The sequence below is a fragment of the Bos javanicus genome, chromosome 20, assembly GCF_032452875.1.
Source record: "Bos javanicus breed banteng chromosome 20, ARS-OSU_banteng_1.0, whole genome shotgun sequence".
In the NCBI taxonomy this organism is placed as follows: Eukaryota; Metazoa; Chordata; class Mammalia; order Artiodactyla; family Bovidae; genus Bos; species Bos javanicus.
Genome location: NC_083887.1, coordinates 17579278 through 17597428, shown reverse-complemented (window position 1 = coordinate 17597428; position 18151 = coordinate 17579278). Strand labels below are relative to the sequence as shown.

At 46.0% G+C, this 18151-nt stretch overlaps 1 long non-coding RNA gene and 1 pseudogene across 1 annotated transcript in view; one reads left to right on the top strand and one right to left on the bottom strand.

Moving 5' to 3' along the window:
- Positions 1 to 1163: 1163 nt before the first annotated feature.
- LOC133233537 (uncharacterized) overlaps positions 1164 to 18151 on the top strand; it is a 47799-nt gene continuing 30811 nt past the window's right edge. The window contains exons 1-2 of the long non-coding RNA XR_009731748.1: positions 1164 to 2088; positions 2197 to 2365. This is a non-coding gene — a long non-coding RNA (uncharacterized LOC133233537). The remainder of the gene's footprint in view (positions 2089 to 2196; positions 2366 to 18151) is intronic.
- On the bottom strand, positions 7243 to 7337 carry LOC133233852 (U6 spliceosomal RNA; annotated as a pseudogene).

Sequence of the window (18151 nt, the reverse complement as noted above, 5' to 3'; positions counted from 1 at the left end):
TACTGTGGATAACCTTTCTTGAATAAATGCAACAAATAATAAAGTCTGAAAAAGAGGACATGTACCCTAGGAAAGCAGTGACGTTCAGAACCAAATGGTTATTATCTTTTGGGGCCATCAAAAATTGCCCATTATCAAAGCATGTGATTGAGAGAAAAGGGAAAAGTGCTATGATTATAATAAAAACGATGGCAGTTGAGCCCATGCAGTCTCCAATATAATATCACATAACAAAACCCAGTTACAGCTCACCAGGATAGAAAGGAGGCATTGTTTGGGTACCAAATGGAAGCCACAATTGTTCTTAGGAAATGGTGGCACACATCTTAATTAAAACAGCAGAGGAAAAAAAAAATCTGAAACACTTTACTTCTCTAAAACATTTCTTCTTATGTTTTTTTTTTAAATAACTCCCAGTAGAAATTGTGAAACTCCACATTTCAATCAACACAGTCAAAAGAATGATTTGAATTTACAGGCCTGTAATTGGAACAAATTGGAAACAAAAGACGAGCTCGTTTAAGCCACGTGATGTGGCCGCAGTGCTGCTGTGTACAGTCTGCTAGGAGAAAAAAATCATGTTTCTTTAAAGCAAAGCTAACTCTACTGCAGGCTGCTAGCAATTTGCATAAATGTCTCTACCATGATTTTTTTTTTTTATTTATGGGCCCTAAGTTTCTAATTAAATACTAATTAATACTATCACCAGAATTGTCTCCCATCCCCTGCTCTTCATAGCTTTGTCACTTTGATTAATGCACAGTCATTTATTAACTTATTTAACAAGCCAGGGTGCCTCATGACAAACTAGATTAAATTATCCTCATAACAGTCTCATTATTGCAAAAAAAGGGAGTCTTAAACTTAATAAAAATTATCCTCGATAATGTTAAAGCTTTTCCTCTGCACCCTTAAAAGCTAGAAATAGGTTTCTTGTTTGATTTATAATATATGGAGTTGTATAAAGCATCCATTAATAAAATGTATAAGTTCATTTAGGCTTGCACATTACACTCGTGCTGGAGCCTTGGGTGCTTATTATTTAACTTTTGCTGTAGTTATGAAGATAATTAATGTCCTGACCAGACAGGGACTAAAATACCCACTAGAATGAGATAATTAGAGACATAAATAATGTTTGGGCTCTCCTGTGCTGCTTTTTAAATTAATTGTTTTGTTTTCTACCCAAACTTGAGAAAGAAGAAAATAGGAGTTTACCAAGGAACCGTACAATAAAGGAGACATGTTTGTTTCAGTGGATCCGCAAGGACTGTTAAGCTTCCCAGTTGCTGGGAAGGAGGAGGGACTGGGACTCGGCTCTTCGGAGCGGGGGGCGGGGCTGGAATGTTGGGCCCTCGCTGCTCTCTGGCTCCCTCTTGTGGTCAGGTCGTGGTGGCAAGCACACCTCCGCAAAGCTGCCTCATGACAGGAAGCCCAAGGGTTGAATCAGAACCGAGAACAGTCTATTACCTTGTGGGGTAAACTTCTCATCTTAGTCAAACTCTGAGAAGGAGAGCCCCAGAGGAAACTGAAGGGGCCTAGGGCAACAAATTTTTTCATGCTGACAAGGCAGAACGCAGGAAGCTGTGGCTCAGGCCTTGCTGATCTCAAAACAAAAATGTGTAAATGCATTAAAACATATGTGGAACATGGGCTCTTGGTGGAGTGGTGTGTTACAGGAGGGTTTCAACATATTCTGAGGGAGTGTTTTCTACTCGTTTTCAGTTTCTTGCTAAAGTAGCATCCTTATTAAGGTCCCTAGGTAATCTGGTGCCGGAAGAGTAGATCGGGATCTGCTTAATGGAAAAGTGTTTGCTGGTTCGCCACGTGGTCTGTAGTGTCCGGGTCTTAGGCTGGGGCTGTTGGAAAGGGTCACAAACAGGGATCTGGACCCTGAACGCGTAGCACTTGACCTTTTGCGAAGCCCTTTGAGTACGTCATTATTAGCCGCTCCAGGATCCTGTGAGACCAGAGGGAGGCGCTGTCGTATGGTTGCCAAGGTGTCACCTGGCCGTTTGGAGTCTCACCCTTCCTTCCGGGCTGCTTCCTCCCGGGAAGGGCACTTGGCTCCTTTTCTTCTGGTTTCCAGTATCCTTCCTATGTTTCTGTATTTCTGCATCTCGCCTCCATTTTTTCTCTCTCACACTCTTCTCTCTCCCTCTCACCGTTCCTTTTTATCCTTGATTCAGAGCACAGATAACAATCACTGTACTTGTTCACTTACAAAAATAGCTCGCTTGTCAGAGCTGCACAGGGACTGGCGCCAGGGAAATTCCGTGAGCGGAGGAACGGTTCAGAGAACTGTCTTTGGGTTTCAAGAGCTTCATGGTCATAGTTATCTCAAGTTCACACCCATCCCCTGGAGGTGAGTAGATGGCACTGGTCTTTATCATTTGTGACTCTTGCTTAGCACTGATTAACATTTCCATCTTTGCAAGCCCATTACCAGAGACCTGATAGTAGACGGTAGTTTTGGCCCAGAAGAGATCAACATTATGTCAGATCTCAGCTCCCTGATTTACTAGGTTTCCTCCTGGTGACTTTATTTGAGGTCAAGGTATTAAGACCCCAGCTTGCCCAGAATTCATTTGTGACAAGTAGGCCAACTTAATTTAAGCAGGGCCCTGAGGAGCCATGTGAGATGTCACAGGTGAAAATGAAGCTTAGTAAAGGAGACACTCATGGTCAGCGCAGGAAGGTGAGAGCCCAGGGGATCTCATTCCTGCCCAGGACCTTCCCTTTCAGTCCCCATTGGCATCATTATGATGCCCTGAGGAGTGGGGGGCACATGGGAATGGTGGTAAGGTGGAGAGGTGGGTGTGGATTAACAAGGAGTAGTTGGGCAGACTTCATGACTCTGGTTTCAGAGTTTCTGATTTAGACTGATGGAGGCCCAGGAATCTGCATTTTAAATAGGCCTGAAAGTGACTCTGAGGCAGGGGTCAGTCATGGATCACTGGATGTGAAACACTGGGCTGGGGAGGGGAGGAAGAGAAGATGAAAGAATTGACAGGAGGTGAGGGATTTTTTTCTGAATCCTCTTTACCCTCCTGAGAAAGTACGGTAGCTGTTGCGTGTCCTGCAGACATTGCTCACCTGGGCCTGCATCTCCAGGTAATGAGCAGGGGGCAGGGGAGGGGGGAGCGGTGGTGGGGAAAGTGCAAAAGATTCCTTCTGGCCAGAGAGGAAAGCCCACCCACCAGCACACTCTGGCTCTCATCATCACCTTTCCTAAGCGCTGCTCTGGCATCAGTGTCCCGGGCCTCTTCAGTGTTGCTTTCTCCAAGATTTGTCCCTCTCTCACCCACCTCCACCCTGTGATAGCCAAGGAATCCTTCTATGAGCTGGAGTCAGAAGGAGATGGAGGTGTCCTGAGCCCAGGCTTCTCCAAGCCTGCGAGTAAAGAGAAGTTTGTCTGGAGGGGCCCTATTTCCTGTCTCCATAGCAACCCTCTGGAACAGTGTGGGTGTGCAGTGGGCTTTAATTAAACTGATTCAGTTACATTTGGCCTAACAAGAGCCCGGTCAGCTGTGGTGTGTCTGGCTTCTGAAGGCCTGGTCTATTGTTGGGTCATGCTGGGCAGACAGGTGCTGTGGGGGCAAGTGGCCCTCGTACAGCTTCAGAACCAGGCCTGTGCCCAAATGGAACCCCTGACCTCTTGGGTTTTCTCTGTATGTTCTTCATGCCTTTGCCACCGTGTGGCCCAGAGTGATGGAGAAGCCACATGTGTGCACCATGCAATGCATCAGACGCTGAGGATCGAGGGCAAGTGCCAGGACTGTCCTTGGTGCTGGTAGTACAAAGAGGCAGGAAGTTTTCTTGCCAACAGGCTTGGCTTTAGCCCTTGAGGCTTTCAGTGACAGGGCCTTGAGGAGAAAGATAAGTCTACAGAAGCTGCCTGGGGACCCAGCTGGCCACCAGCATCATGCAGCCCCTTGGAAGAGAACGGAACACCGTGGCTGATGGGTTCCAGGTTGGTTTCTCAGGATGGATGTGACAGTGGGGAGAGAGATGGGGATTGGGGCTGTGGTTCTGAGACTGGCATGTGCTTCCCTCCAGGGCCTGTGTGAAATGATCCCCCGGGAATGGGTAGAGAATACTGAAACTCTTACGAGGCCATTAATGCCCTTGTATTTGTGTGTGTGTGTTAGTCGCTCAGTTGTGTCTGACTCTTGGCGACTGCATGAACTGTCGCCACCAGGCTCCTCTGTTCATGAAATTCTCCAGACAAAAATACTGTAGTGCATAGCCTTTCCCTTCTCCAGGGGATCTTCCCAACCCAGGGATTGAACTAGGGTCTCCTGCATTGTAGGCAGATTCTTTATGATTTATGGTAAATTTTAAAAAGAAGAAAATGTTGATCTGATAGTAAACTGTATGCAATTTATGAATGAATGAATGAGTGAATGTCAGAGATATGTGCCTGATTATTTCTCCTATATCACTTTTGGATGTACATTATGAATTTATTTATTCGTGACCGTTGGTCTAGATTGTCAATAGAGTGCTTGAAGCTCTCGTCCCTAGAGTCTAGGTTGGATGGGGAACAAAGCCAAACCACAAGAGAGCTGAGAGAATGAGGGGAAATGGACAGAACGGGGGATGGAAGGTGGAGGACACCACTAGTGGGATGATGCTAAATGATGTCACTCAGTTGTGTCTGACTCTTTGCGACCCTGAGGACTGTAGCCCACCAGGCTCCTCCATCCACGGGATTCTCCAGGCACTCCCCATTCTCTACTGGAGTGGGTTGCCATTTCCTTCTCCAGGGGATCTTCCTGACCCAGGGATCGAACCCAGGTCTCCCGCATTGCAGGCAGATGCTTTAACCTCTGAGCCACCAGGGATGATGCTATGTTATTCCAAAGTCAGATTTGTAACCAGAGGAAGGAGGGAATGAAGGGGGGAGGGTAGTGATGGTCCATATAGATACGGAAGTGCCATGTTGATGGGAGGCTCTAGGATAGAAAAGAAGGTGGTAAGCCACCAAGATGCCAGTGGGAGGTTTGGGGGCAGTCGTGGGCTTCCCTGATAGCTCAGTTGGTAAAGAATCCGCCTGCAATGCAGGAGACCCTGGTTCAGTTCCTGGGCTGGGAAGATCTGCTGGAGAAGGGATAGGCTACCCACTCCAGTATTCTTGGGCTTCCCTTGTGGCTCAGCTGGTAAAGAATCCGCCTGCAAATGCGGGAGAACTGGGTTTGATCCCTGGGTTGGGAAGATCCCCTGGAGAAGGGAAAGGCTACCCACTAAAGTATTCTTGGCCTGGAGAATTTCATGGACTATATAGTGCATGGGGTTGCAAAGAGTTGGACACAACTGAGCGACTTTTCACTCACTCACAGTGGGCGAACAGGTGGCGTGAGGAGGGAAGGAGGGATTTATATGAAGGTGGAAGAGCAATGTTGTCTCCAAGGGGTCAAGAGGACACAGATCTCCTTCCCCATCCCTGGGAGTCTGGGAGCAGTGGAGTGGGATGGTGAGTTGATGGCTGAGAGAACCAGACTCCAAAGGAAACAGGAAGAGAAAGGAGTGCTTTCCCCACTAGTCAGGGGAGGATTTCTCACCATGGAACAGAAGTTTCAGAGGGTGCAATAGGAGTAGGTGTTGGTGGAGCAAATGAGACAGGCTGGAGGTGTCTGTGGGGAAAGAGGGCACACTGCCCACACTCAGGGCTCACCCCTCTGCACCACGGGTGTGCTGATATCAAATGCTCTATTGGGTGGGTTGTGGAATAAATGTGGTAAGCATAGCTGACATTTTTTTTAAGAGAGTGTACAAATGTCTTTTCATTCAAAAACACAAAATATGTTATCTGTGGGCGTGCACCATGACAGCTGTAAACCATCATGCACTTTGTCAGCCGATACCCCTAACTGAAACCTGTAACCTTTTCTTTGGTCTTTTTTTTTTTTTTTTTTCAAGTGATTTCTCTGAAGTTACTGGTGAGAAATGCAGCTCTGAGAACACGCCACCTCCACACCGCCTCCACACCACCTCCACCCACTCTGGCCATGCAGGATCCGCCCCCTCTTCAGTATCTTTGCTACAACTTCTGCTCTGTTTCACACAGCAGAAACAGCCATGAGGCAGCTCTCAGTACCTTAGTAGGACCGGTGATGCCTTTTTTTTTTTTCCTTAGTCATATCTCCAAGCAGAGCATCATCACCAGCTTCTGAATTGGCTTTGACGAACGTTCTTAGCTGTCAAGGATCCTTTTAACTGTCACTTTGGGCAAGGTTATGTTATTGCAGACATTTTGAATATTTAACAAAAATAATTTCTATAGCAGTTTTTAAAAAAAAATTTATTGGATTTGGTGTGTCCAAAGCTGGAATATGATGAACCCAACCAAACCACCTCCTAGAAAAATGGCTTCTTCAAAAGCAGCTGGGCAGCACTGAATGCATCTGGAACTCTTTCCTCTCATTCATTCCACCCCACATGTTCCACCAGTCTTCAGCATGGCTGTTGCATCTGATTGTTTTATAGTACTCAATTCTTCCTCTTCGTACTCACTGACAGTAACCTTCCTTGATTATGATTTTCAATTTGTGACTGATCACCTTTTCCTTTCAAGAGCAGAGACTCATCTTTGACCTCAATGACTTCTCCTTTTCTGAGGCTGAACATCTTCAAGATTTAGGGTCAACTCCTCCTCTCTAAACACCTGCAAAAGCATTTAAAAATGAGTCAGTTCCAGGGCTTAGTTTTCCTTTATTATACCAAATTTATTCATAATACATTATGCAGGTGTTTTGATGAGAATCCAGAAACATCTTGAGACACCATATTTCTCTGAAATGTGAGAATTTAAAACCATCGCTGTTCCAGGACAAGTCTTGTGGATAGAGCTTTTTATTGCATTCATTTGCATTATTGTGTTCCCTTCTCAGAACTCCTGTCAATTAACAACAGCTTGATCTTGCAGTTGAGATAGCAGAACCCAGAGAAAATTCACCCCAAGTCACACACTTGCAAGATGGTGGAGCCAGGACTAGACCCAGTGTTCTTTCTGCTAGATCATTCTGCCTTTTCAGAATTAAGGACAGATCAGACAATAAGCTTATTCCTGATCGGGCATATGACAGGTTCGAGCTGGAGGGGACCCCTCTCTATACCTATTTCAACTCCACCTTCCTAGATATTCAGTAGATGTATCTAATTAGGAAAAATGCAAATTATTTGACTGTGTACCTATAAATATTATCCCTGGAAAGAAAAAGAACATTTGGTAAATGTGAAAAAAAAATGGGGAAAATTTGCATGTTATCCTTGTGTAGGGGCCATGTTAATCTTCTCTGTATTGTTCCAGTTTTAGTACACATGCTGCCAAGCAATCTCCAGGCTCTTTTAAAATGAATATACTATAAGAGAAAATACTAGAGTATATCACATATAGTAAAGATAACTACTGTTTTGTGAGATTTTGTGTTGTGCATATCTGTAATACTGTGGGTGATGATGTAAAATTTATTCCATACTGTGGATTGTGCTAACAATTGTTGAAAAGTCACGGGTACAGCAGAAAGATCATTAGAAAATGGCTTCAATGACTTGATTCCAGTCATTACTCTGCCAATAACCACCTGCATGAGCATGGCCAAGAAACTTACACCCTCAGGGCTTCCACTTCCTTATCTTTAAAGCAAGCAGGTCCAACTACATGTTTTTGAGATCCCTTCCTCTAAGATTGTATCATTCTGGCAATTCTTTCATGGTACCAGTGAGACACAAAAGCCTTCCGAATGAGAACGGTGGGTGGAGGGCGGTGGCTGGAGCAGGAAGTTGACACGGGCCAGGTGCAGTCACCTGCCTTTGCCCACAGCAGCTGCTGCCCTGGTGCTCACTATTGCTGCTTGTCGTCTTTGCTGGTAGCACCCCGACATGCTGCTGCCACAAGGGTGTGAATGATCACCACGGCTGAATCCAAGTTGGAGCCTGTGGGCAGCCGTGGAGGCGAGGACTGCCAAACACACACACCTGGTCCCACCCTTGGCACTACTGGGTGCTCCGAAGCTGTTCTTGATGACAGGCATGGTAAACATTCCGAGGCGGGAGCAAAGAAAATGCAGCGTAAATAGAACAAGTTGAAACTGAGGAGCCATTTTCCCTTTACAGCTGACATGGAGTAACAGAGACCTTCCTTAGAAAAGAAGAAGGAAGGGGAGCAATTTCAGAAGATATGTAGGGTAAAATGCTTAGTTTGACTCCTTTTCTGGTGTAAACGAGAACTTCATTTTGTGTAAAGAACAGGGACCTGTTACCACTTTTTACTCATTTGATGCATAAGATGCAAAGTTTATTTCATGGTGGAGAATGACCCAAGAGGTTGCTTGCTTTCCTGTAATAGAGAAGACATCTTTGACACTGGCACACAGGATCCGTACACACACACACACACACACGCACACACACACACACACAGGAGAGCTGATAAATGTATTAAAGGCTTAAATTATTTAATGGTCCTGTGACAACATGCACTGCAATGAGAAATGAGACGCATCAGTGTGAGAGGCATGCATATGTAGAAATTAGGGGAGTATTTTTTTTTCCTTCAGGTAGCAACATGCCAGAAAACATTCTGCCTTTGAAGAACAAAGTACAAAGATGTTCCTACAACTGAGGGTTATAGTTCTGCACCACTTCTTATCATGCACTGCATTTGGAAATAGGGCCTGGAGTAGACAGTCACCTTCCCCAGCCTGGATTTCTCTAGCACTGTCCCATTGAGCGTCATCTGCTGGGTAAGACTTAACAAGATGTGTCTGTTGGCCTGCACAAGACCTGGCTGACTTGAGCCCTGCGTGTCAGGAAGCAGATCAAAAGTGGGCTTTGTGGTGGTTGAACCCTGTGTACTTTTAAAGAAATAAATGAATAATTTAACTCATTTTAGTATTTGCAGAGGGCACTGAGCTGACAGCTCTGGGGCCCAAGGCCTGACTGCTGCCCAGGTGCATCATGGGTATGAACATGGAAATGACCCGGTCCAGCCCCACAGAGGCACCTCTTACAGTCACAGCTGTCACTCCAGCTGGACTGAGGATGCCTTTCTAGGCATCCTAGTGCTTGGTCCCAGCCTGATCCTGGCTCTGCAGGAGGCCCTGCTGGACAGGGTGGGGAGGAGATGCACTTGCTAGACTCTCCTTTTATTTTTTTAATTTATTTTAAAAATTATTTTCTTATTTGGCTGTGCCGGGTCTTTATGGGCTTCGCAGGTGGCTCAGTGGTAAAGAAGCCACCTGCTAATGCAGGAAACATGGGTTCGATCTCTGGGTAGGGAAGATCCCCTAGAGAAGGAAGTGGCAACCCATTCCAGTATTCTTACCTGGAGAATCCCAGGAACAGGTGAGCCTGGTGGGCTACAGTCCATGGGATCACAGAGTTGGACACAATTGAGCGACTAACACTTTCACTTTCATTGGTACCAGGTGGCTGACTCAAAACTCCTACTTCCTGTTCAGGGATACAGGATAATATCAAAACAGAATAATTGCTTTCAAGGGTTATTTATATCACTGTGTGTATCACTTTTGGGCTTCCCTGGTAGCTTAGCTCATAAAGAATCTACCTGCAATGCAGGAAGATCCCCTGGAGAAGGGATAGGCCACCTCTCCAGTATTCTTGGGTTTCCTTGGTGGCTCAGATGCTAAAGAATCTGCCTGCAATGCGGGAGGTCTGGGTTTGATCCCTGGGTTGGGAAGATCTCCTGGAGAAGGCTACCCACTCCAGTATTCTTGTCTGGAGAATCCCATGGACAAAGAAGCCTGGTTGGTCACAGTCCACGTCAGCCTTGATGTATTCCTTTCCCTAGTTGGAGCCAGTCTGTTGTTCCATGTCCAGTTCTAACTGTTGCTACCTGACCTGTATACACATTTCTCAGGAGGCAGGTCAGGTGGTCTGGTATTCCCGTCTCTTTCAGAATTTTCCACAGTTTGTGGTGATCCACACAGTCAAAAGCTTTAGCATAGTCAATAAAACAGAAATAGATGTTTTTCTGGAACTCTCTTGCTTTTTTGATGATCCAGCGGATGTTGGCAATTTGATCTCTGGTTCCTCTGCCTTTTCTAAAACCAGCTTGAACATCAGAAAGTTCACGGTTCACATATTGCTGAAGCCTGGCTTGGAGAATTTTGAGCATTACTTTACTAGCGTGTGAGATGAGTGCAATTGTGCAATAGTTTGAGCATCCTTTGGCATTGCCTTTCTTAGGGATTGGAATGAAAACTGACCTTTTCCAGTCCTGTGGCCACTGCTGAGTTTTCCACATTTGCTGGCATATTGAGTGCAGCACTTTCACAGTGTCATCTTTCAGGATTTGAAATAGCTCAACTGGAATTCCATCACCTCCACTAGCTTTGTTCATAGTAATGTTTCCTAAGGCCCAGTTGACTTCATGTTCCAGGATGTCTGGCTCTAGGTGAGTGTGAGTGATCACACCATCATGACTATCTGGGTTGTGAAGAACTTTTTTGTATAGTTCTTTTGTGTATTCTTGCCACCTCTTCTTAATATCTTCTGCTTCTGTTAGGTCCATACCATTTCTGGCCTTTATTGTGCCCTAGACACTCCTTTTGTATAGGTGACGGGGAGGTTTAAGAAATGAATACCTTTCTGGTTATGAGCCACCACAGCTGGATTTACAGGCATGAGTCTAATATGGGATGTGGGTATAGCAACCTCTTCAATGACTACGTCTTTCCAAACGACAAAGACAAACAGAACAATCCAGAACCAACACAAAAATACTTCCAAAGTCCTAATGACAGGAAAAAAAAAAATGTCCAGCCCATGCTCACCAAGTGGCTGTTATTTTTGTCTGTGGGCCGGGCTGGGGAGATGCTCTTCGTTTGGCTGTCACTGGTCCCGGCCGTCTGACTGGAAGTTTTGTGACCCGGCAAGGGGATGGCTATATTTGGCCTCTGGAAGGGAAGTTGCTGAGATAGAGAGGGCAGCTTTGGATCATAGGGTTTGAGCCCATGCCAGAGGGAGGGAAAGCCACTTACCCAGCTGAGCAACCAGGTGGGACAGCCCAGCTGACCTGTTTGGCAGGGTCATGGGGAGGTCTACAGGGGAATGCTCCACAGTGTTGCTGGGGGAACTCACCTCAGCCCCACGAGTCTGCTGTCCCTGGCTGAGCCGGCCAGGAGGGCTGGCATGGGCTCGGCTAACAGCACCCGCAGAGCAGGATTTGATTCAGGCTGCCTGTTCTGCTTCACTTAGCTCGCGGCAGTCTAGGCTGTCTCCTGGTATTCATGTAAGTTTCTCTCTTGTTTACTAGTTACTATTCACATGTCCTGTGTTTGCGACTAGGCTCCTCAGTGGTAAAGAATCCACCTGCAATGCATGTGACCTGGGTTTGATCCCTGGGTCAGGAAGATCCCCTGGAGGAGGGCATGGCAAGCCACTCGGTATTCTTGCCTAGAAAATCCCATGGACAGAGGAGCCTGGTGGGCTACAGTCCATGGGGCAGCAAAGGGTCAGATACGACAGAAGCGACGACTTAGTACACAGCCCTCACCCGTGTTTGCTACAAGATCGTGAGTGCTTTGATTTTACCTTTATGATCCACATAGCTTCCACACACAGGATGTTTTAAATATCAAACACGTGCTAGATTGTCCTCCCCCTTTATGCTTTGGGTTATGTATATATAAAATAAATTATTAAATCTTCAGTTGGGTTATAAAAAAAAGAATGACACTCGAGTCATGATAGAAAAACAAGATTATTGTTTATGAATATACCACTAAAATATGCATTTTGTAAGGCTCATTGATTTATTTCCAATTGGAGAAACCACACAGACATACAAAATGGTTCATTTGATATTCATTATACTTCCTTAGCTGCTTTTATTAGAAGTGCCCATGGTGCCAATGGCAAGGTTGATGTTTTCAGGGCTTGAATCAATGCCTGAAACTCATCAATTCTTATAGGCAGTTTTGGTTTAAGGTATTTTGATGATTTTATGAAATGTTTTACCCTATTAAAGAGCTATAACTTAAACGGTGATACAGGGCAGGCACACAGTAGATGATAAATGGCTTTGTGTAAAAGGTTTCAAATTTGTCAAATCTGCATTAAATAACTATATTTGAAATCGGTTAGAAGGTTGGGTGAATTCTCCAGGTGAAAATGACATTTGTTTTATGGATCCCTCCAAAACAATTCCCCCAGAGTTTTCACTTGAATAAATCACATTCGAGTTCAGTGCTCCAGAAACAGCTTGCATTGTAAAGTTGCATTAGCTGCTTCTCTGTTTCCTCTTTGTAGGAAAAAGCGCTTGATTTCTTCATTTGTAAAGGAAGTGAGACTAGATAACCTGGAGTGAGAATCTTTATATCCTCTCATTCATTCATTCCATGGGCTTCCCTGGTGGTGCCAGTGGCAAAGAGCCTGCCTGCCAACGTGGGTTTGATCCCTGGGTTGGAAGATTCCCCTGGAGGAGGGCATGGCAAGCCACTCGGGTATTCTTGCTGGAGAATCTCATGGATAGAGGAACCTGGTGGGCTATGGTCCACGGGGTCGCAGAGTCAGACATGACTCAAGTGACTGAGCACACACGCAAAGAAACAACAACATACAAAACTGAGATCTTGTTCTCATGGAGATGACATCCTAGAAGGAGAAAGACAATAGATAAATAAGATAATTTCATGGATTTATAAGTTCCTTGGGAGAAGGCAATGGCACCCCACTCCAATACTCTTGCCTGGAAAATCCCATGGATGGAGGAGCCTGGTAGGCTGCAGTCCATGGGGTCGCTAAGTTGGACATGACTGAGCGACTTCACTTTCACCTTTCGCTTTCATGCACTGGAGAAGGAAATGGCAACCCACTCCAGTGTTCTTGCCTGGTGAATCCCAGGGACAGAGGAGCCTGGTGGGCTGCCGTCTATGGGGTCGCACAGAGTCGGACACGACTGAAGTGACTTAGCTTAGCTTAGCTTATAAGTGCTCTGAGGTGGTAAGGGAGAGTACTGTGATGTTGAGTTGGGCAGGTGCCCCCAGCCTCTCTGAGAAAGGGTCATTTCTGCTGAGAAGAAACCACCTGAGTGACCCTCCAGAGGGGAGCATTTCAAGAGGAGGGGCCCGCCAGGGCTGTGGTGTGGCAGTGCAGTAGCGTGCTCCAGGAAGAGAAAGGCCTGGATCTTTTCCCTTTTGGCCACTCTGGGTCTTTGTTGTGGCGAGTGGGCTCTCCAGTTGTGGTGCTCGAGCTGAGCTGCCCCATAGCCCCATAGCTCAGATCCCCATAGTGGGATCTGAATTCCCCGAATGGGAGTTGAATACATGCCTCCTGCATTGAAAGGTGGGTTCTTAACCACTGTATCACCAGGGAAGTCCCTGAGGGTTTTCCTTGTGGATCGTCTTCCCCCATCTCTAAAACTGTTAATACTTTGCTGCACAGAAATGAATGAGGCCCAAGGGGTCGTGGAAAGTGTCCAGAAGGGAGGCAAACAAGATTGTAGCAGACCCTGGGGTTGGGTGTGGGCTGCCATGTCAGGGTCCACCAGGGTACACTCTGCTGCAATAATGAACAGCCCCACGTCTCAGTGTCTTAACCAAGCATAACCTGCCTGTGTCATGGTCTGCTGAGGCTCTGATGGCTCCCCTCTGAACAGGGAGGCAGATTCTTGCCATCTCGTGTCTCCACCATCTTAAAGTCCTTTATTTTTCATCTCATGAGTTGGGAGAGGAGAGTGAGTGAAAGACTGAAATGAATCTTTTAGGGACCAGGGCTGCCCTGGCTGCCTGTCTAGAACCCAGGTCCAGGACTCTAGTTTGACCAGAAGGGAGGCTAGAAAACAGTCTTCCTGTGTGCAGAGTGAGGAGTAGATGATCTGGGGAACATCAAGCCAATCTCAGCCACAGAGAGAGGGGAGAAAGAGAGAGGGGGAAGAGAGCGAACCCTCCTCCCCTCCCTGTTTCTTGAAGACCTGCATGGCACGTGTTCCCTCTTGGCCTGGAATGCTGAGCGAGGGGTGGGGATATGGAGGGAATATCCTCACAGTGTGACTTCTTACCATCCCACCAGACAATACACAAAGAAGAAAGGGGGGAAAAGTCATATCTTAACCGTTGAAGGGAGGTTGCCTGTATGAACCCCCTGGTTTAGACTAAGTCATTTTGCTGCTTGTTAAGAGTGTGGCAGAGAAGCCAGATGCTACAGTAGTACTCCTATTACCCCATGTTAATCCAACTCTGCTGCTCTCATCTCACCATCTACTCCAGCCAGGCCCCACTTCTTGAGACTTCCCACTCTATAGAGAACAGAATCCATCCCCTGTGTTCTCACTACTCTGCTCCTGCCCTGCCTGAACCCTCCTCTCTACAAAGCCTACTAGGCCTTCTTATCATTATGGAACCTTCCCTGCCTTCTCAGCCCTCAATGGAATGCAATCACGAAGAGACCAGATGTCTCTTCCATTCAACCTTCAAATCTTCTCCAATGAGTCCTTATTAACTCATCCTTTAGAGACACCCCATAGCTTCCTGGATCACCTCCAACAATGAGAATAGCCTCAATTTTGAAGGAGTTCAGAATCCACCTGCCATGCAGTTTGCCTCGTATCTGCCTGGTAGCTCAGCTGGTAAAGAATCTGCCTTGCAGTGCAGGAGACCCCGGGTTGATTCCTGGATCAGGAACATCCCCTGGAGAAGGGATAGGCTATCCACTCCAGTATTCTTGGACTTCTTGGTGGCTCAGATGGTAAAGAATCCTCCTGTAATGTGGGAGACCTGGGTTCGTTCCCTGGGTTGGGAAGATCCCCTGGAGGAGGGCACAGCAACCCACTCTAGTATTTTTGCTGGAGAATCCTCGTGGACAGAGGACCTCTCTGGGCTACAGTCCATGGGGTCACAAAGAGTTGGACACGACTGAGCAACTAAGCCCACAGCAATTTTGAAGATGAGGTTTATTTACAAGTATTAAAAGTCCAGTCCAGTCTAATGTATCATAATACTTTAGAAAGAAAGAAAGAAAGTGAAGTCACTCAGTCGTGTCCAACTCTTTGTGACCCCATGGACTGTAGCATACAAGGCTCCTCTGTCCATGGGATTTTCCAGGCAAGGGTACTGGAGTGGGTTGCCATTTCCTTCTCTAAAGGATCTTCCCAACCTAGGGGTGGAACCTGGGTCTCATACATTGCAGGCAGACACTTTACCGTCTGAGCCACCAAGGAAGCCTGGTATGATACTTTAGGCTCATCTCCAAATCCAAGTCACTTATCCAAGTGTAAGCTCAGAGATGTGCAGTTGGGAGGGAGGGGTTGATGTGTAACGTTATTATTCTTCTACCTCATTTTCCTCTGGCTGTTCCAAGGTCCAGGTTGGTGTTGATGAGATTAGAGGAAGAGGGACAAAATAAAACACACACCACAAGATTCCTGGCTAATGTTGAGAAGTCACTCATTGCCTTCTTTTCTGGAAAGAACCATTGTCAGTTATTTCATGGGGCACAGTTTTCGGTACTTTAAACAGAACCTCCTCTCACTTACCGCATAAACTTCACAGCCCTGCATTCTTACTATTCTCTAGCCACTCGGGCCTTCTTTCTACTTAATGTTGCTATGTTCCTTCCTGCCTCTGAACCTTTGCAGTTTTACTCCCTTCACCTGGAGTCCAGTCTCCCTTGCCCCTTGTCTAGGCAACTGCTAGTCATCTTTCAAATCTCAGCTCAAGCATCAGTTCTTTGGAGAAGCTTAATTTGAACTCTCAGCCCAGGGCAGGCCCCAACTGTACACTCTCACAGCCTCTGTAATGAAGACATTGATTGTGTAAACAATTATTTAACATCTGTTTTCCCCACTTGAATGTAGATTTCAAGAGGGCTCGATAAATCAGTACTTGTAGAAAGAATAAATGTGTTTCCCCAATAAGCTCATGAACACTTTGATGTGCTAAACAAATAGTAGTGGTGTTAGTCATTCAGTCGTGTCCGACTCTTTGCGACCCCATGGACTGTGGCCCACCAGGCTCCCCTCTCCATGGGATTCTCCAGGCAGGAATATTGGAGTGGATTGTCATTCCCTTCTCCAGAGGGTCTTTCTGACCCAGGGATCAAACCCGGGTCAGTAGGCACTCAATAAATATCTGTGGAACTGACTTGAAATTGATGGCAGGAGCTATGCCTATTAATCTCTGGGTTCACTATATGACTTAGCACATCGTAGTATTTCAGTTAATTCAGTCTGTTACCTAAGTGTTTTGAACAACCTCACCAGCATTGACCAAATAACGGAGAATTGACTGGAATGCAGTTTTGACCTATGCGTTATGGATATTCTTCATTGTCAGCAGCTTTTTGAGCCAAGCCAGGCTTCTCACTGGCTGACTTCATATTCGGTGGTCCAGGAGGAACATGCTATAGAAAGGGGACATTGTTAATGTGACCCTAGGTCTAAAGAATGCCAAAGTCTAATGATTTTTCCCTTTGCTCTCTTTAGTACACTTGTGTCTTATCAGTGCAACTGATCTAATTCTTGGTCCCGAAAACAAGGTCTACCATATGCGCCTCCAACCTGACTTGCGTGAAGACTTCTTTTATTAGTCACAATTAGTTGCAGGTGCAAAGACTGAGGGCACAACTAACAGTGTCTGGAATCACCCACTCACATACGAAGTTAAACACTTGCACACTCAGAATTAGGTTCAAGTGGCTAATTGCACCCGGAAGTAGGTAATTGCAGGTGCAATTAGCTGCAAGTGCAATTTTTCACCTGAGACTAATTGCTCCCAAAGTAAGGAGATAGGGATTGGAAATTCAGCCCTGAATGAATGTGTGGTTATTGCAACCACCTGTGATTTTAATAGTCCTCCCCCTTGGAACTTAGAGTGTGGTGGCCTCCCTTTTGGTTTTTATGAACAGTTAGGTTGCTTAACTCCTTCTGTATAGTCATTTCACAGCATTCTCTTCTCCAGTTGGGTCTTCTTTCCTTTGCCAAGACCGTCTTACATTGAGGGTCTGCCAAGCCAGAGATCTGGAATCCCTGGCTTTAAAAGATGTATGTTCCTCCACTGATATATGTGTGCATGCTCAGTCGCTTCAGTCATGTCCAACTCTGTGACCCTATGGACTGTAGGCCACCAGCCTCCTCTGTCCATGGGATTCTCCAGGCAAGAATACTGGAATGGGTGGCTGTGCCTTCCTCCAGGGGATCTTCCTGAGCTGAGGATTGAACCTATGTCTCCTGTATTGCAGGCGGATTCTTTACTCACTGAGCTGCCTGGGAAGCTCCCACCACTATCTGTACCTAAACCCCTCAGAATACAGTATTAGAAATGGTACATAACTTGCAAAGTTAGTGGGTGGTAACGTCCAGTTAGTTCTTGAACACTGTCCCCTGAAGATTGCCATTTGAACATGAGATGGAAAGTTCTCCTCCCCAGCATCTCCCAGGTAAGGAGGAGACAGATCCTCTATCAAACTACCAATAAAACTCTTCACTAGCAGGTTCAACCTGGAGAAGGCAATGGCACCCCACTCCAGTACCCTTGCCTGGAAAATCCCATGGACGGAGGAGCCTGGTAGGCGGCAGTCCATGGGGTCGCACAGAGTCGGACACGACTGAGTGACTTTACTTTCACTTTTCACTTTCATGCATTGGAGAAGGAAATGGCAACCCACTCCAGTGTTCTTGCCTGGAGAATCCCAGGGACGGGGGAGCCTGGTGGGCTGCCGTCTATGGGTCACACAGAGTCAGACACGACTGAAGCGACTTAGCAGCAGCAGCAGGTTCAACCTGACATGTACTTCCCTCCATGTTTTCCTCCTGTGTTGGAGTCCAACCAGGAAAATAGAAACCACCATAGGTTGTTGTTTTTTTTTTTAATGATTATAAAATTAAAGCATTGGAAAATTCAATGAACTTTAAATTAAATACAGTAAAACTAACCAAGGAAACCAAATTGTTAATACTCTCCAGAAAGTCTTTTGATTATATAAACATTATTTAGGTAAGGAGTTGATCACCATAGTTGTTTTAACAGAGAATTTAATAAAAGGAATTAATTAAATGCATTTGCTAGTGAAGTCGCTCAGTTGTGTTCAACTGTTTGTGACCCCATGGACTGTAGCCTGCAAGGTTCCTCTGTCCCTGGGATTTTCTAGGCAAGAATACTGGAGTGGGTTGCCATTTCCTTCTCCAGGG